Genomic DNA, 20,671 nt, shown 5'->3' with positions numbered 1-20,671 from the left:
GAAGTGAAGCGGTGCTCTCACCTTTTAAGGGGGGTGTGGGATAGACTTCCAATAGGTGTGAAAGGCAATGCTTACCAGTATGCACCTCAGATTGGTGGCTAATATCAGATATTGTGGCCCAGATTTAAATACAATTCATGCAGCGCCGCAAGTAGTGTTGCCGCACTGCATTGTGAGGACAGAGGAGAGCTGAACAGGGCAATAGCTTTCAAGTTGTTGCACTGTTCTGCACTCTCCCTTTCATGGCACATTTTTGTCTGTCATGCGCCAATGCAGACATCCTTGTGTCACAGTGCAAAGGTGTTTGTTTTGTTTGATTCATAGTTTGTGCACTGGAAGGAGTCTTTTAGTATAAAAACTATGCTTTAAGGCGTTAAACACTTTCTATGTGTTACTGTAGAATTCAGCACACACACAAAGAGAGAAACACAAGGAGAAATTAAAATGTGGCCTTGAGAAGGTGAAGGATTGTGGCGCAAATCACTGCCTACAATACTCTGTATATATAGATTTGTCTCAAAACATGGCTGGCTCATGATTAAGCCCATGTACTTACTACTTGTGCAATGCCTCCTTGAAGCAAAGTAATGTAAGACAGAACATTACGCAGTTTTGCATTACTTTAGGTTACAATCCGATAGTAAATCCTAATACAACACTTTTCCTGAAGTTTGCGTTAAAAAAAACAGGTAAGCAAACTTGATGCAAAGTGTTTGGAAATCTGGGCATCTGTCTCCATCTTATGATAGATAAACCTAACGCAGCAAGCATGCTCACATATACCTTTAAACAGTTTATATTTCACTAATTATTCTTAAGTTTCTCGCATATCATAAATAGCATGATTTGACTTAATTACAATTGGTGAACATAGAAAATAACAGAAATCATTTTAATAGTACAAAAAAGAAGTCTAGGAGCAAAAAAGCTGGGATTGTAAAAAGATGTTTTTGGACCTTTTCGCTAAAATAATTGTTTTCATTCAACCTTCTTTCTGAACCGAAATATTACATTTTTTTACATAGTGTAATCGGCATTAAATACACACTTTACATCTATCATTATGTTATAGCATTCATGTTTGTACATAAAAAAAACATTCAGAAGATGATCCTTAATGCATTAACCATGATGATGATTAAAACAATTATTGTTGAAATGTAATTTATGATGGATCCACACTTTTATCTCTTCAAATACTGCTTCTAGATATGTTGTTAGTTGTTTCTGGGAGTCTGTATTGACAGACTTTGCAATGAATTTCTGGCAACACGTTGTACTGCGTGTGTGGGAGGAGTCCTGCACAGACTAGCAGAAGAAGCCTAATTTATGTAGTGAGAAGACACCACGGGCATCCATCATGCCCACGCAAGGCGTGGCTTGCTGCTGCAAGCTGTCTGTGTCTGAACAGTGCTTGTTTTCTAAGGACTCCCTCACTCCCCGGCATCAAATGCTGACCGGTATAAAGGTCTAGGCAAAGGTGCTGCTCGGGTTTTCGTGTACCTCCGTAAAATGCCTGTAAGAAGATTGCATAAGAGTCCTGAAAACCTGCCCATAAATATGTTAGTATGCATCAATTCTATGTTTATATTAATACCCCTTGGTTCCCACTTCTCTCCAATTGTATTTTCCCTGATATATTGAATTCGCCTTCAAAACGTAATATTACTTTACTGATTCATGATTGGCACACCTAATTTCCTCTGTAGAATAAAAGAATACATTATTCTAATCAAAGATTATTTGCAAAGAAACCAACCTGGCCTGAATGCACCAAGAGTTCAATAGGGAAGACGTATCTGGATTAAAGATCGTTACGTCATCACTGTGGCTCCTGATCTCAACGCTATGATCTGAACTTCTAATGACAGCTTTACCAATATGCTTAGTTTACGGAGGACACCCTCACACTTTGAGAATATGAGTGTTTTCTGTAGGTAGAATCCAGGGTTGGATTGGGATAAAAAGTCGGCCAGGCACACCAAAAAAAGTGGCCCACATTTAAGTATTGCCTTTCCACAAAAGACTGCTTCAGCAAAGATTTATGAAAAGAAAGGGGTAGGGAGCATGTTTATTAACTGCACTTAGGCACAGATTAGTTCAGCCTGCTGAGCGCCAAACATGAATGCAAGTCAGACCACTTCTGCTCAGACCCCTGCCCCTGCTCATTCAGCATACAATAATCGACTGGCCTAGCGAAAGAAAGGGAGTGACACCCAGCCGCGGCCGGCAGTGGGAGTAAATGCAGGGCAGTGACGTGGGGAGGGGGAGTGGCAGGGTGGGGGGTAGTAATGTATGGATTACGGAGTTTAACAGGTAAGTAAACATTTAAATAAATATAACGAAATTTGTTGCGCGCACTGCATCGCATTTTGGGATGCAGTGTACGCAACAAAATTAATTTTATTTATTTAAATGTTTACTTACCTGTAAAACTCCGTAATCCATACATTACTACCTCCCACCCTGCTCCTCCCCCTCCCCACGTCACCGCCCTGCATTTACTCCCACTGCCGGCCGCGGCTGGTGACACCTCCGCCCTCCTGCCTCTAGAAAGGCCGCTCAGGCACCCACTGGGCCGCTGGTGGAATGCTAACAGCACAGACAGCCCCGAGGCTGCCCAAAAAAGCAGTCCACAGCTGGAACTTGGCTCCTGGCTCCCGGCCCTTCGCCCATTTCCTGAGTGCCCGCGTTACCAATCCGACCCTGGTAGAATCTTGCCACAAGACTTGCTCCTAAGTTCGTCCCCTTAGTGCTCAGCGTCTTGCTGAGCAGCTGGCTGCAACAGCCAAACTGTGGTGGTGACATGCAGGGCTTTAAGTGGGATGGAAAAACTGGGGGGTCTCACAAAGGGCGTGGCCAATGTAATTAAGGGTGTCGCTTAAAACCACGTACGCTAAAAATCTGTGTTTAACATACTGTGTTTGCTGTTTCTGTCATTGCATCCAGATTTGTGATTCAACAAGTAACATCATACATACAACAAGTCAGGACTATTGGCTTTGTCAATGGTTGTTAGTTGCAGCAGCAACTATGGCTTGTATAAATAGGCGAGAGGAGGTGTATCTAACAGGCACAGCGTCTTCTGTAACCGCTGAACACCACGGTAGGACATTTTACACCAACAACAAAAAACAACACATATTTAGTCAACAACTGCTGCATTTTGTCTTAGGAGTATTACATCTGTAGATATTGTGGGGCTTATTTATGAGCCCCTGCGTCACTTTTGTGCCGCCATTGCGTCACTTTGTGTGATCCACCAGTGGCGTAAAAAATTTGCCTTGTTGCACAATATTTACAAAGTGATTCATCTAGGTAGGTGTGTCACTTTGTAAACCCCTGCACCACATTATACCTGCGCCAGGTGTAATGTATGCAGGGGGGGCATTCCCACGCAAGTAAGCCTTGTCGAAGTGACACAGAGAAAACTATAAGATTTCACTGCGCCACTTCTAGGAAGCAAATGAGTCAATATCTTACGCCTGCCTCATAGCAGGTGTAAGACTGACGCAGGCACATTTCACATGGGACTTGCCCATGTGTAATGATCCATTGCTGGATTTGCGGTACTTTTGTGACACACTCCAGCAATTCGGCATTTTTGCGCCTACAGATACGTCAGAAATACTGACTTATCTGTAACTCCGTGCAACATGATGCGTCATACTGTAAATATGATGCATCATTGGTGTCACAAGGAGGGCGCAATGAAAAGTCACACATCGCTGTTTTCGCGCAGCGATGCGTCACTTTTCATAAATGAGGCCCTGAGTACTTTAAAATGTTAATTTTACTAAATGCAGTCCCGGGTATATCAGGTGGGCTGAGTTTGGTTTAACAGTTTATAATTAGAGAGTATTTCTCTATGCATTCATTCCACCTTTAGGATCCAAATAGATAACGACAGGATCAATGGCCTTTGAGAAGTACAAACGGAGCAAATACCGAATTTATTGTATGCAAATGAATCAATTATAATAGGTGATAAGATTAAAACTGTTGTTTGAAACAAGGCTGATAAGATTCATTATGTACTATATAATATCAGCATTATCATCCTGTACTCCAATAAAGTATATTTATATATAATCACTCAAGTATTAGTTCATATTAGTGGACTGCTACTACAACTTGCAGGCAAATTCAAAGAATTTCATACGTTTGCTAATAAAAAGTACCAGATTGCAGTGTAAAACCGCACCTGGTCGCCTCCTTAATTGTTCTTATATTTGCTTTTATAAATGCGTTGAAGGATACTGTTTCTGTTGGTCCCGCAGTTTTGAGCAGAGACAAACAATATGTTTAGAAGATTATACCAAAGTAGACATTATGTAGCTGGTGGTACTTTATGGGTGCGCTTTCTAAGCATTTATGAAATAGTGCAGGGGCTTTTGAATCTGCCTACATACCTGAGTGAAGTCACACAGTTGCACACAAACAACCGGCAGCAGGTAGGATAGCTGTGTGCTTGGTGAACGTTTGCTCCTTGAAGAGTGCTCCTTGGCATCAATTTGGAGGCTTCTAAATGATATAGGAGACCCATTTGAAGACACCGAAGGACTGCGATTGAATTATTTATGGCGACTTGCAATTCATAAGGACTACGTTTGGAGCGTGCGGCAGCGTGTGGCGGCTGCAGCAAGATGGCCACGACCTGAGAAGCTCCGTAGCGCCAAGCTACGTTTTCTTCTGAAGGGACCCCTCTATCGCAAAGCTGCTGTTCGTGAAGGGGCACCAGCGCGTCGGAAATTGGCAGGAGCCCTTGAATAAGTTTCCGACCGACTTTATGTACATTTAGACCCCTTTTTTGTTATTTTCCGTTTTTCCACTTCAGTGCCTTCAGCTATGGCGGCCGCCATTTTGTGCACTCCCATTGCGGTGCACAATTAATCTTTATGCTGCTCTCCTCAGCAATCGCATGTTGCGCTTTATGGCATGGCTCCTACTTTAACATTCACTTTGTTCATGACAAAAGGCAACCTCTCAGCATTTTAAAGCGTTCGTTCTTTTGTTCATTATTTTGAACTCTTTCTTCTCAGCACAATGGCAGCACTGCTCCTTTCTCTGCATCTTTTCCTGTCAGCTGGTGTATTTTTGCTTGGTCATAGAAAAATAGCTTAACACAAGGCTTTTTTGCTTGGGTTCTCTCCAGCAATTTATTGCGCGCATAGTCTAGCCCTACTAAATATTAGTGGTCACTAACCACCTTTTACTGAACTAGTGCTTCACATTATTTACATGTCTGCTGACTGCTTCATCCTTTATTACCTGTCACATTGTGGCGTTCTTCTCTGACAAGAGGTTCTCCGTTTTTGCAAAATTAGTTTGGGCTGCTGACTCTGCGCCCTTTTGCCTTTGCTCTTCATTGACTTGATTTAAGGTGACTTTGTTGTTTTCTCCTGGCGTTTCATAAACTGAGTTCTAAGTTCACCTCACTTGTCTGTTTACCATGGATCATCCGCAGTCTAACAAACCTCATGGGGTTGCATGGGCTTCTTCCGGAGGTCGTAAAGATTCAACAGTTAACACCAGCAAGCGACTTAAGAAGGACCCCTCCTCTCCACCTAAATCAACTCTTTCCCTCTCGTTAGAGGATATCATGGATGAGTTACACCTCATTCACCCTTTTATGTTGGATACCACCGCTACCCTCCAAAGAATCGAGGAGAAATGGTCCTTCCTTGACTTAAGACGTTCTGATGTTGAACAGAAGATAAGTGACATACAAGATGTCGACAGCCTCACAAAAGAAGTTACCTAACTTAAGAAGACTACAGAGGACTTAGAAAATCATAACCAGCGGAATAACCTACATATTTATGGAATTCCAGAGCGTTCCAAAGGTTCTGACATCATCACCTTTCTGAAATCTCAGGTCTTGCAGATCATTGGTCTCCCAAAATCAATGGATTTTAATATCCAAAGAGCACACAGACTAGGGCCTAAGAATGTATTCTCTTCTACCAAACCAAGAGGTATCATCACCCCTTTTCTGCTGTATTCTGACTTTTTGGCGATCCTCAATGCTGCCAAACAACATAAACAGATGCTATGGTCCGGTCACAAAATCTTTTTTAGTCAAGATGTTTCTAAACCAACAGCCAGCAGACGCAAGGAATTCCTCGATCTCAGACCAGCATTGAAATCCATGAACACTCGTTATGACCTTATATACCTCTGCTTCTTCAAAGTGACTTATAAAGACAGAACATTCTCCTTTGATGATCCAGCTGACCTCGGAGGTTTATCCATACTCACCAAGGAGAACTTATGGAACTTAACAATCACTCACTGTCTTTTTATCTGTTATCTATGTTTGCTTTTCTCCCTCAGGATTAACGTATGTTGTATGTTATGTTAATCACTTTGTCTGTGTCCTATTCATAGCTTTTAGGTTTACCCTGTGCTGATTTGTTGCTGAAGATTCACCCCTGCACCACCCGTTTGTCTATATTGTTTGATTCATCCTGTTACCTTATCCCCTAATGTTTGGTAAGTTGCCTTCTTCCTTGTTTAATTCGTCTATCATTTTTATTCTCAGAGTTTCTCTCCCTTCCCTCTTTATTGGCTTGCTGAAGTAGTTTTATTTCCTCTCGGTGTTCTTCCCTGTGGAGTGGCCGCCCTGGTTTCTGCCCTCCCCCCTCCCACATCAATGTTTTTTTTTAATGTCATGGCTAAAGCCACCTGGCTTTCTGTCATCTCTTCCTTTCTAACTTTTCCCAAGCGACTGTTTTCCCCTCCTCTATTGCTTTCCTTCCTTTTCTTTCTCCCTCTCTCCTCCTTCTCTTGCACTATTCTCCCGTACTTTTTCCCTTTATATCTTCATATTTTCACTTTCAGCTTATGGTACTTTACTGTTCATCCTCTCTGTTTTTTTTACTGCCGCTTCGCACAATTTTTTCCATCCTTTATACCCTTTGCTATCTTCTATTTTCCATCCTCCTTTGGTTTTTATTTTCTCCTTCCTTTCCTCTTTTTGACTTATCTCTACTTTCAAGCTTACCACCACTTAAACCCTTTTGATGACTGGTTTTCGTGTAATCTCTTGGAATGTTAAAGGTATTCGTAATCCTGTTAAAAACTGTGAGTTTTATCGCATTTAGCGAGATTGAAATGTCATGTTGCTTTGTTACAAGAAACACACCTCAAATTACAGGTTCTGTCTTCACTGCGTAAACAATGGGTGGGAGATGTTTTCTGCTACCCGGCAGTGAATAATAAAAATGGTATTGTTATTTTGTTCAATAAGTCACTAAATATTCAGTTGAAAAATGAGTTTCACGATAATAATGGTAGATGGTTGTTTATAAATGTTATTGTTAATAATACCCCACTTTCATTTTGCAATATATATGGTCCAAATGGCATTGATCTAAACTTTTGGAATGACTTTTCTACCCTTCTTTCTTCGCATACTGTTGAGGACTTGATTGTTGGTGGAGACTGCAACCAATCAATTGACCCTTTTTTGGACTGGAAATCACAAACCAAATATGTTCCCAACAAGATGCAGAAAACTATTTTCAAAGCTATTTCTTCCAGAGGTCTCATAGACACATCAATCAATCAATCAATCAATCAATTTGTAAAGCGCGCTACTCAGCCGTGAGGGTCTCAAGGCGCTGAAGGGAAGGGGGGTGCCGCTACTGCTCGAATAGCCAGGTCTTGAGGTGTTTCCTGAAGATGAGATGGCCCTGGGTCAGTCGTAGGTGTGCGGGGAGGGAGTTTCATGTCTTGGCTGCCAGGTAGGAAAACGATCTTCCTCCGGTGGTGGTTCTGCAAATCCGAGGGACGGTGGCAAGGGCGAGGCTGGTGGAGCGGAGCTGGCGGGTGGGAGTGTAGAACGACAGGCGGTTGTTGAAGTATTTGGGGCCCGAGCCGTGGAGCGCTTTGTGTGCGTGGGTGAGCAGCCTGAACGTGATTCTCTTGCTGACGGGGAGCCAGTGCAGGTTTCACAGGTGGGGAGATATGTGGCTGTGGCGAGGGATGTCGAGGATGAGTCGTGCAGAGGCGTTCTATATGCGTTGAAGGGGTTTCTGAAGTTTGGCTGTGGTTCCTGCGTACAGGGCGTTTCCGTAGTCCAGTCGGCTGGTGACGAGGGCCTGGGTGACTGTCTTTATGGTTTCGGTGGGGATCCACCGGAAGATCTTTCGGAGCATGCGCAGGGTGTTGAAACATGAGGACGAGACTGCGTTGACTTGCTTGGTCATCGTGAGGGAGGAGTCCAGGATGAATCCCAGGTTGCGTACGTGGTCCGTGGGTATCAGTGTGGTGCCCAGCATCGTGGGCCACCAGGAGTCGTCCCAGGCAGATGGGGATTGTCTGAGGATGAGGACTTCCGTCTTGTCCGAGTTGAGCTTCAGACGGCTGAGCTTCATCCATTCTGCGACATCTTTCATTCCGTCCTGGAAGTTGGCTTTGGCGGTGAGGGGGTCTTTGGTCGACATGGAGGACCTCTCACCCTGACACACTAGAATTTTCCTTTTTTTCTCCTGTTCATAGCTCCCACTCCCATAGTGATTACATTTTTCTCACTCAACATGCCGTTCAATTCATGACTAACTCAGAAATTGTCTCTATTCTTATTTCAGATCATGCGCCTGTTATCTTAGATATGGATTTTCCTTCACCCTCCCCTAAATCCCGTCATTGGCGCTTTAACAATGTTCTTCTTTTAGACTCTAAGTTTGTTGAGCATGGCACCGCTCGCCCGCGTCGCCCGACTCCATGACCTCAACATAATCTCCTATGCCGACGATACCCAGCTGATCCTCTCCCTCACCAAGGACCCCCTCACCGCTAAAACTAACCTCCATGAAGGAATGATAGCTGTTGCTGAGTGGATGAAGAACAGCCGACTGAAGCTAAACTTGGACAAGACAGAAGTCCTCATCCTCTGCTCCACCCCCTCGGCCTGGGACGACTCCTGGTGGCACTGGGAACAGTCCCAACACCCACCGACCACGCACACACACAACCTAGGGTTCATTTTCAGCTCGACTCTCTCCATGACAAAGCAGGTCAGCGCCGTCTTGTGCTCCACAAGATCTACAGGGGGATCCCCACCGAAACCAGAAAGAACGGTCACCCAGGCGCTCATCAGCAACAGGTTGGACTACGGAAATGCCCTCTACGCAGGAGCCTCGGCCAAACTCCGGAAACGAATTCAGCGCATTCAAAACGCCTCTGCTCTCCTGATTCTCAACATCCCTCGCCGCAGCCACATCATACCCCACCTGAGAGACCTGCACTGGCTCCCCATCAACAAAAGGATCACCTTCAAGCTCCTCACCCATGCACACAAGGCACTACACAACATAGGACCAGCCTCCTCAACAGACGACTCAACTTCTACACCCCCAACCACCAGCTCCGCTTCACCGACCTCGCCACAGTCCCCCGCACCTGAAGAGCGACCTCCTGTGGCAGATTGTTCTCCCACCTCACCGCCAAGACCTGGAACACCCTCCCAATCCTCCTACTACAGACCCAGAACCTGCTAACCTTCAGAAGACTCCTCAAGACCTGGCTATTCGAGCAGTAGCAGCATCCCCATCTCCCCCCTCCAGCGCCTTGAGACACTTGTGGGTAAGTAGTGCACTTTACAAATGTCCTGATTGATTGATTGATTGATTGATTGATTGAGCAAATCACGTTTTTTATGGAGGAATTCTTTCATAATAATCTTCCCTCTACTTCTCAATTCCACTTAATTTGGAACGCTTTTAAGGCCACCGCCAGAGGCTTCATCATTGAAAATGTCTCTCGGAAAAGGAAACAAGCTCTTCTAGATTCTTCCCTTATCCTCAAACAAATCAAAGTCCTCAAACATCAATATTTCACCACTAACTCCACAGGTATCCTATCGTCTCTTATCAAAGCAAAAATGCAATACAATAAACACTCCTGGGACTCCGCATGCAATAATTTCCTCAAATTGAATGCAAAAATGTTTGGTGCACCTAATAAAGCAGTCAAGTCTCTCGCCAATTATCTTAAAATCAAAAAGCAGAAATCTAAAATTGTAGCTATCACTTACAACTCTGGAACTTGTCACACCACTGATGGTAAAATTCTTAATTGCTTTGTCCAATATTACACCTCCCTCTATACCCCAGAATCTACTCCTTCTTCGGCACAAATAGACTCCTTTTTCCAAACCATCCCTAAATCTCCTGATGATTCTATAGAGATTACCTCCCTAGATGTTCCTATCTCAGAAGAGGAATTAATTAGTGCTATTAAACTCTTATCTAAAGACAAAACACCCGGTCCCGATGGCTTCACTGTCCGATTTTTCCTCTACTTCAAAAAAATGTTAATATCTCACTGATTGATCATTTTCTTAACAGAGGAGAATCAAAGGGATTCTTCACCCAGGCTATGTTATGCTTAATCCCGGAAAAGGATAAAGACCCCTCTCAATGCAAAAATAATAGGCCTATCTCCCTAATTAATACTGATTGTAAAATCTTCGCTAAAATACTTGCCATCCGTATAAACAAAATCATCCCTGACCTTGTCAAAATCTATCAATCAGGGTTTGTTAAAGGTAGATCAATCACTGATAATTCAAGAACTCTTCTCAACATTATTCCCCTTGCCTCTAAAATGGAGTCACCGGTTGCTGCCATCACATTAGATGCCAAGAAAGCATTTGACAGGGCAAGCTGGGATTTTATGTTCGGAGCTTTGAGATGGCACGGCTTTAGTCCCCCTATTATTCGATATGTTCATTTGTTATATTCAGCTCTTTCTACCTCTATCTGGACAAACGGTTGTCAATCCAGATATTTCCCTCTCCGTAGAGGTACCAGACAAGGATGCCCCCTTTCCCCACTTCTTTGTACTCTTGCTTTAGAACCCTTCTTGGAAAATATAAGGTGCTCCCCATCCTATACAGGCTTCACATTTCAGAATATTGATATTAAGTTTACTGCTTATGCAGACGATATCTTACTTTACATCTCCAATCCGTCTACCTCCCTGCCCTCTCTCTTCGCTTTATAACATGAATACTTCTTAGTTTCCGGTTACAAATTAAATATTGATAAGTCTGAAGTTTTACCCCTTAACAAATTCAGTTTTTCTCAAATGTTCCATGGCTCTGGATTTGAATGGAATCCCAGGAATATTAAATGTTTAGGTGTTCTTTATGCCAACACTATCAAACAAACTATCAAGATAAACCTTGCAGATATACTCAAAAAACTCTCTGCCCTCATTGGCAGTTGGTCCCCTCTTTTCCTATCCTGGTGGGGGAGATTAGCCCCTATTAAAATGATGCGTCTTCCCATTATCAACTTTTATCTCTTAATGCTCCTGGTTTCCCTTCCGCTCTCTTTTTTTAGCACCATAATTCGTTCCCTCACAACATTTTTATGGAATAATCGTAAAGCCAGAATTTCTCTCTCCCATCTTCAACAATCCAAAGAGTTAGGAGGAGTCAATTTCCCTAACCTTAGTCGATTTCACTCTGCCTTTACATTAAAACAAATATGGCCTTTTTGAACTGATTCTTCATCCCCTCCCCCAACTGCTTGGAGTTCACTAGAGCTTGCGCAACTTTTCACTTTCTCATTCCTTACAGCCACTCGCTTGTCTCAGCCTCCAAAGCGTCTTTCCGCTCCCTTATTTAATCATTCCAAAGCCCTTGCTCTTTCCCTGTTTCCCTCATTTCTCTCATTTCTCTCCTATGATGACTTTCTTGCCCAAACTCTAATCTGGTATAACAAATCCTCAAAGATCAAAAACCGGCCGCTTTTTTGGAAGGAATGGATTGACAAAGGTATCATCACGTTTCATCATGTACTGAAGGATAACATTCCAAGGGAATTTTCAGTTATCCGTGACTCATTTGCCATTTCTCACTCACACTCTTCTCAATATTCCTTACTAAAGGCCTCTTTGACTCATGTCCTTTCTATGGGCTGTTCGCCAACCATTCCTGTTCATCCCGCTTCCCCTACACTAGACTTTTCTACTCCCCTCAAGGCTGCTACCATTTACAGACTACTCTCCTATCCTGCTTTAGACAGACCTAAATGTAAACTGGATCTCTTGTTGGAAAAAGATCTGGCCCCGGAGTTTTAATTTCAGACCTGGGATTCTATATGGTCCAAAATACACACCTCTTCCTGCTCTGCTAGTACTACACAAACTCTATATTATTCTTTTTACAATGAACTCTTTTTTACCCCCTCTATGTTGCACAAAGAAGTGTTGGTCTTGTTCTTGTGACAACAGTGATTTTCTCCATATGTTTTTTCATTGCCCGTTGGTAAAATCCCTTTGGTCTCGTATTTCGTCAAAACTAAATGATATTCTATCCACCGAATTTCCCTTTGAGATTGTACATATATTTTTGGGAGGTTCTTCACCTTTATGGGAAGTTCCATGTAATGTGCGTACATTTACAGACCTTAACTTAGCTATTTCTTTTCAGATCATTACAACCAACTGGAAAGACACTTCAAAGATTTCATATCACGCCTGGTGGAACTTGTTATGTCATCTTTATAGGCTGGATCGCGCCTTTGCCACCTCAACACCTCTATTAATTAAAAAGAACCTGTGGTGGTCACCTTTAACTGTTTTTCTTTCCAGACATGCTTCTTGATTTACCTATTTTGTATTCACTGTTATCATTTCACTTTGGTAATCTTAACGTTTACAGTATTATTTGTTATTGAATTTGCATTCATTGCTGCCCCCTCTCTCTCCCTCCCCCCCTTTCTTTCCTTTTCTGTTTTTTTCCCATCCCTTATAAAAACCTTAAAAGGCTCTTTTACCTAAGTATATTTTTACTTCCCTTTTTTGGGACTGACTCACATGTATGTTGTTCTATTATCATTCCATTTTTCATTTCTTGTCACATGTTTCTGTCATGATGTTTTACTATGTTTATCATTTTCAATAAAGGTTCCTAAACTCAAAAAATTAGGACTACGATTTCCAAATACAGTAAGTAACTTGTGTTCTTCGGCACTGTTTAGAATTTGCTATTGTCCATAAGAGAACAGAAAAAATTATTGATGACCAAAAAACTGCACACTTAATATAGAAATATAATTTGATAGCATATAATGCCCCACCCATTTAGCCAATTACCTACCCACACTAATCATAAACTTAACCAATGATTACCTGCTGTAGGCAATCCACTGTACATATCCCTTACATCTATCTGTGTATGTTGTCCCTTCCATTTGTTCATGATGGAATGCTCCTTGCAATTACTAATGATTCTGGGAAATATCTTTTCCATTATAATACTGATACTTTTGAGTTCTGGTTCTTTCACCCACCAGTTTCCAATAAGGAACTTCTGCGGTAAAATTCTTTCAGAATTTAAATAGAACATTTGTGGCCTCCTCTTTCTCATCAAACAGAAGTGTCCCTATTGCTTGAAGAACACAATCCGGATGCAGTCTTTTTTACGGAGACATGGTTAACGGCGTCTTCTGCGCCTGATCTCGTCCAAGCATTACCACAGGGCTATGAAATAGCCAGGACAGACCGTACTTCGGGGAAGGGAGGAGGTTTAGCTATAGTATTTAAAGACAGCTACATATGCAGATGCACCTCCACCTTTATTCTGGACTGTGAAAGTATGTCATTTAGTCTGGAACTGTCACCTAACTTAAATTTTTCCGGAGTATTGGTCTACTGTCCGCCTGGCTCGGTTAGACCGTTTTTGGACTCTGCGCCCTCAGCAGTTGCTGATCTTGCTATCACTTCAGCTAACTTCACGCTGTTGGGCGATCTAAATATGCATTTCGAAGACATTAATGATCATGCTGCCCAAGAACTAATCGCCGGCCTATCCGCGCTACAGCTGACCCAATTGGTCCCCTCACCCACACATGTGAAAGGACATCTGCTGGATCCCGTGTTTAGCAACTGCCCGGATCTAGTGATAGAGCCCCCCATTGTACTCCCGTGGACAGACCATCGACTTGTCCCTTTAACCTGGTACATCCATAAACTGCCTGTTCTTTCTACAGGATTACGGGAGGCTCGAAATTGGCCCAAACTGTCAACAGATGAGTGGGCTCATGAACTTCAAGCCACAATTCCCTCTATCTCTACAGATCCTACGGCAGCCAATGACACCTTCAATGACTGGATAACCCAGTCATTGGACACCATTCTACCAGTGAAGACAACACAGGTTAAAAGATCCAGGATCTCAGCCCCCTGGTACACCACAGAGCTTAGGGAGATCAAAAGTAAGTGTAAAAGGCTGGAGAGGAAATGGCGTTTGGACTATACAGACCTAGATAAAGCTGTATACAGAAACTCCATCAGGGAATATAAGCTTGAGATTAAGAAAGCTCAATCTCGGCACTATACAAACAAGATCACTGATGCCAGGTCCAATTCTAAGGAAATATATAGAATAGTAAAAAGCCTCACTGTTCTCTCCCAGCCCCCAATAAACAGTGACAATTTACAAGCTCGCTGTAACGAACTGGCAGACCATTTTTTCAATAAAATAGATCTTATATATTCTGCCTTTCCAACTACCCAACCAGACACCTTAGTAGCCATTTCTGGATACGCCAAAGATGACATGACGGACAACAGTCACCAGTCACCAGTACTGGATAACTTTCCATTGATGCACTCGGACCTATTGGCCACCTTAATGACCCAGGTAAAATCGGGCTCTCCCAGCGATCCCGCCCCTCCGAGCTTCTTAAGGACCGTCAGTCAAACCATCCTCCCGGTTGTATTAAAGGTACTCAATGCCTCTATTTCCACCAATACTGTTCCATCTAGGTGGAAAGAGGCCAGGGTAAAGGCACTTGCTAAGAAGCCTAATCTGAATATTACGAACCTCAGCAATTATCGTCCAATCTCCCTGCTTCCTTGGGCCAGCAAGCTATTGGAAAAATATATTAACAGTCTCCTGACCAATTTCTTGGAGAATAACAGCCTCCTTGACCCCTCGCAAACCGGCCTCCGCCCCAAGCATGGGACGGAGTCGGCTCTATTGGCGGTCCTGGAAGAAACAAGGGGCATCTTAGATCGGGGAGGATCGGTGGCAGTCATCCTCCTCGATCTGAGTGCCGCTTTTGACACTGTAAACCATACCATCTTATTGCAGGGTCTCCAGGACATTGGGATTCAAGGAGGAGCGTTGGAATGGATTCGTTCATTCCTAACCAATAGAAATGTCCAGGTCTTTGAGGGAACTACCACCTCTACCAGCAGGCCCTCGGACTGTGGAGTTCCGCAGGGTTCCTCGCTCAGCCCGACGCTGTTTAATGTCTATATGAGGCTGCTGGCTGGGATCGTCCGCCCATATGGTATTAAGATCGTGACCTATGCGGACGATACACAGCTGGTGGTCTCACTGGCGCGGACTGAGGACCCTGTGGGCACAGTGGACCTGGCGGGCTGTTTGAGTGAGGTCAGGAGCTGGATGACCCTGTCTTGTCTCAAACTTAATGGGGACAAGACAGAGGTCATGCTGTTGGGCCACTCAGCTCCAACTGCAATCGACCAGATCTGGCCAGTGTGCTTGGGAATTCCACCAGTCCCCAAGGATGCCATCAAGAGCTTGGGCATCTGGTTGGATAAGTCTTTGACGTTTGACCATCAGGCTGTTGTACTATCTGCCACCTGTTTTGGCCTCATTAGAATGTTGAGGAAGATTCTTCCTTTGCTACCTTTTGAGGCAAGACAAATTGTGGTTCAAGGACTGATTCTTTCCAGGTTGGATTTTGGAAACGCGCTTTATCTTGGGGCCCCAGACTTCACATTAAAGAAGCTGCAGGTGATTCAGAACTGTGCTGCTAGGACACTGCTTCAAATTCCCCGTAGGACTTCTGTAAAATCTGGACTAGCAAGACTGCACTGGCTCCCGGTGAAGGACAGGATCAGTTTTAAATCTCTCTGTGTCGCCCACCAGTCTTTTTGGGAAACTGGTCCAGTGATCAGCCGCCCTCTAATCACTCCCTACCTTCCTTGCAGACAGCTACGGTCCACCAATGCTTTACATGCTGTTGTGCCCAAGGTAAAAAGGTCCAGATCAGGAGGTCGCTCTTTTTCTCTGAATGCGGCCAGGCTCTGGAACAGTTTACCTTTTTTCTTAAGGTCCAATTCCGACCTTACCTCTTTTAGAAAACAGCTGAAAACCTTTTTGTTTAATAAATAGTTGTTCTGTTCTGTTCACTAACTCAGCTGACAACACATTGCTGGCACTCAGCGCTTGGACGCCTCCGGGCAGCTATCTGCGCTTTATAAAACCCATTTTCATTTCATTTCATTTCATTTCATTTCTTAGGCTTCATCCCTTCTTATGGGGGAATTGAAATGACATTTCATGCTCATGTCACTTCATATGTAACACCGGTAGTGCGATGGGATCACTTAGAGAAGGAAACTGGACAATGAGGACACTGGACATAAAGATCTTGAAATCACTGGAGAATTATAAGGGATAGACACAAAGCAAAAAAGTGGCCTGAAGGCCCAACTGTCGTCACGGTGCAAGGATTTTTAATCATGCAATTACACAAGCAGAATTACAAGAATCCATTGGTTTTCTTAAATTCTTGAGCCACATCTAACGACATGTATAGCTTGATCTGGCACTAGTGAACTGTGGTGGCAACATCTAGGCTCATGCATACAGAAGCTGGGTTAAAACCACTCCTCAGATTTACACTGTAAGTCAAAGCACTACAAACTGTGGGGCATGCCTGACTCGGGGTCCGTGGCTTTATTTCTAGGGGAAGCAAATGCCTCTGCAAGTACTTGTAAAGAAATATGGCCTAGAAGCAAGACCTTTTTTAATTGTCGTGTTCGCAGGCTGTTTACATTTACAGGAGGCAAGGTGCATAAAAAGCATAGGAACTGTCCTCCTACCTCCTGTGGGTGCATGGATCAGTGATTGTGGTGACAGATAAAGACATGCTTAAAAAGTACAAAATATTTTGTAGCTGTTTTGTTCTTTATATTTCAGTTTACGACATACATAACACTCACATCTTAAATGAAAATGCAAGTTAAGCTAATTGGTGGGAAATCAATTTTTTTACGTTATGAAACCTAAATTGGTTAATGCAATCACTGCAGATGTGTGTGTGTGTGGCTAGACAGTCCCAGAATTGAATCCTGGTTGTTGCAGTGAGGAAGAGCGACTTGTTTATTTATAGTGTTACAAGGTCCAAACCTATGGCAGAAAGCCCTGTGAATATGTGACTACTGTTGGACAGGCCCCACGAAGGGCTCGCTCCCTCCCCGCATGACAGGGCCCAGACATCGGCTCTCCGGGGGCTACCCGCAGAAGCAACCCGCAACCCGTCCCCCTCCGGGACGCCTGCCCCCGGACATCTCTGTGCCACGGGCCCAGGCCCCTGTCAACCCCATTGCCCGGCCCAGCCGCCATCTTGGACACTGCACCACGCGGCCGCGTGGCCTCGGCTCGACCCCAACCCTGGGCCTGGCCGGGTCCCGACATCCCGGCACCACCATCCACCCAGGAGGTGAACGGACCACTTGGCAGGTTAATGGGAGAAAGAAGTGTCGATGGCTCTCCCCCCACCAGGGGCCGATCGCCCCCAGCCTCCCCGGGTGCTGGCTCCACCCCCCTGCTGGGTGTCTGGACTCCCTCATCCCGGACCTCCCGACATCCCAGTGCGAGGGTCTGGACATCAAAGGGCGCCAGACCTATAACTGAGGCAGCCCCAGGGCAGGAAGGCAGTTGTATCCTGGAGTCGAGAGACACCGAGAAGAACTCATCCTTGACGGACTGCTGGCGCTGCCGCAGCCCTGCCTTGTGAACTATTGTCCTGCCTGCTGGCGCTGCCGCGGCCTTCTGCAACCTTCATCCTCGTGGGACCTGCTGGCGCTGCCGCGGCCCGTTGTAACCGTCATCCTCGTTGGGACCTGCTGGCGCTGCCGCGGCCCGTTGCCACCTACGACCTCTTCGGGACCTGCTGGCGCTGCCACGGTCTGACCCGTCCGAACGCCGAGCTCGAGGATTGTGAGCTACCACCGTTTCACCTCAGTACCTGTAGGTACCAAGACTGTCCCGCTACCCCCTTTCCCTAATAGAGACTAGAATTGAGAGGATCATTGTGTCCTAATCTCCTTGTATCGTACCACCTTACTCAAAGAATTGCCTATAAAAGGTGTTAAGCTGATCTTCGTGTGGCGTCCATCTGTGGGGGGGAAGTTACTCGTCTGTACGATCGCTGGAGACGGCCCTCACCGGAGGCCTCTCCCCTTGTGCTCGGCCGACCCTCCAGGTCCCCGTCTAACAACTACAAGTTATTATTTTAAAATTCTATTACACACACTATGTGATAGGCTGCTGCAAATTGATTTAGTGTTTAAGGCAAAACAATTTCTTTGAAATCATATGTTTTAGTAATACGTACTCAGGCTGCACCTAGTGCAAACGTTTTTATAACTGTTTATTAAAATGATGCATTGCAGAACTCACTCTCTTATATTATCTCTCAAAAATATTTAAATCTTTGTCAGCATGAAGCTTAAACCCCATAAATTAAAGTTTATAAGGCTCCCAAGCTGCCTGTGAATTTGGTGATTAACCAATGACTTATATTTACATTAATTTCAGGCATCAGACATTCTGGTGAGAAGGCCTGTTTCTTTAGCTCTTTGTACCTCTGACAGCTTCACAGCCAGGTGACAAGACACCACCTTCATTTTCAGCCAGAGGCACCCACAGGTCTACATTAACCATCCAGATATGGTTGTTTTTTCAGGTTTTAATCTTTTTATTGCAATTTTGTGAAACCGATCAAACAGTGCCAAATAAAGACTTTGCATCACTTTGGGCTTTACACGGCCCTGCATATGTAATACCTATACAAAAGTCAAACAAGCATTAGAAATGCAATCGGGCTCGGATTTATTTGAGTTTGAGCTAATGGCATTGCAAATGGCAATGTCTTTTCGCCATGTGTTATGGAGTGTGTGCATGTGGTGTGTAGTGGAATTATGTGGGTTGGATTGTAATTTTACCAATGGTGGCATGCTGTGCTTTAGATGAATATGTGTTAAAAGTAAAGTGTACCATACTGCGATTGCTACAATAGTTAATTGTGGATGCGTTAACAATTGATGCGTGCACTGATGGCTGGTGGTGTGTGACTCACTGTCACTCACTGTCACTCACTGTCACTCTACACTCACTGTCACTCTGCACTCACTGTCACTCTGCACTCACTCTACACTCACTGTCACTCAGCACTCACTGTCACTCTGCACTCACTGTCACTCTGCACTCACTGTCACTCTGCACTCCCTATGCACTCTGCACTCCCTATGCACTCTGCACTCTGCACTCCCTATGCACTCTGCACTCCCTATGCACTCTGCACTCCCTATGCACTCTGCACTTCCTATGCACTCTGCAATCTGCGCTCCCTATTCACTCCCTATGCACTCTGCACTCCCTATGCACTCCCTATGCACTCTGCACTCCCTATGCACTCTGCACTCCCTATGCACTCTGCACTCCCTATGCACTCTGCACTCCCTATGCACTCTGCACTCTGCACTCCCTATGCACTCTGCACTCCCTATGCACTCTGCTCTCCCTATACACACTGCACTCTGCACTCCCTATGCACTGTGCACTCTGCACTCCCTATGCACTGTCGCTCTTCACTCCCTATGCACTGTGCACTCTTCACTCCCTATGCACTCTGCTGTCCATCATGCTGTGCTACTCTAGAGATAGTCTTTTTGCCATCAATCAATCACTGGGGGTCTGTGGCACGCCACGGGCTGATCCCTTATGCGGCCCTTTTACGTGTGGGTGTGGACGCTTCATTCTTCCCGCCCCCTTAAGTAGGGGCTGTAGGGATGGTAGCACTGTGGCCGTTAGTTCACACCCCTCTATCAGCATCTGGAATTTAAACGCTAGGTCGCTTGTCAAGCATCATCTAGACATTTTTGACCTGCTAGGCGATGACTCTCCAGACCTATTTTTCCTGACCGAGACCTGGCTGCAGGATGCCGATACGGCCGTTGTCAACTTGGCCTTTCCGCCGGAATATTCGGTATTTACTCTTAATCGAGCATCCAGAGGTGGAGGGATAGCTCTTGCAGTTAAGTCCTGTTATTCTTGTACCTGGCAGGGTCAAAGAATTTCGGGCTGTGAGAGCGCAATGTTTAAGGTAGCCATTACGCCTAATTTCACCCTGTCGGGGCTTCTGATCTATCGGCCCCCAGGGAGTGAAGTAGCTTTTAGAGCGGCGCTACCAGATGCCATTAGTGTACTGGCTGCAGGGTGTTCTAACTTCTCCATCATAGGGGATTTAAATATGCACTTTGACAATCTAGCTAGCCCTACGGTGTCCAGTTTTGTGGCAGATCTTGAGGCGCTCCAGCTGACTCAGCTGGTGTTACAGCCCACCCATTCAGGGGGACATATCCTCGATCCGCTTTTCACCAACCTCTCGGAAGCCTGTATTTCCAGCTATACACCACTGGCATGGACCTATCATTATTTGATACAGATCCTTTGCCCGACACCGGATAGACAACCTAAGTCAGTGGTGTGTTCCATCCCGAGACGACGTTGGAACAAGCTAAAGCTGGATGAATTTTTCCATCTTTTATCAACCGACCCATTTGACACCACTGGGTCGGCGGATCAGGTCTATGATAGGTTTTGTAA

This window comes from Lissotriton helveticus, chromosome 2_2, assembly GCF_964261635.1.
Source record: "Lissotriton helveticus chromosome 2_2, aLisHel1.1, whole genome shotgun sequence".
In the NCBI taxonomy this organism is placed as follows: domain Eukaryota; kingdom Metazoa; phylum Chordata; class Amphibia; order Caudata; family Salamandridae; genus Lissotriton; species Lissotriton helveticus.
This window is presented reverse-complemented; position numbering follows the sequence as displayed.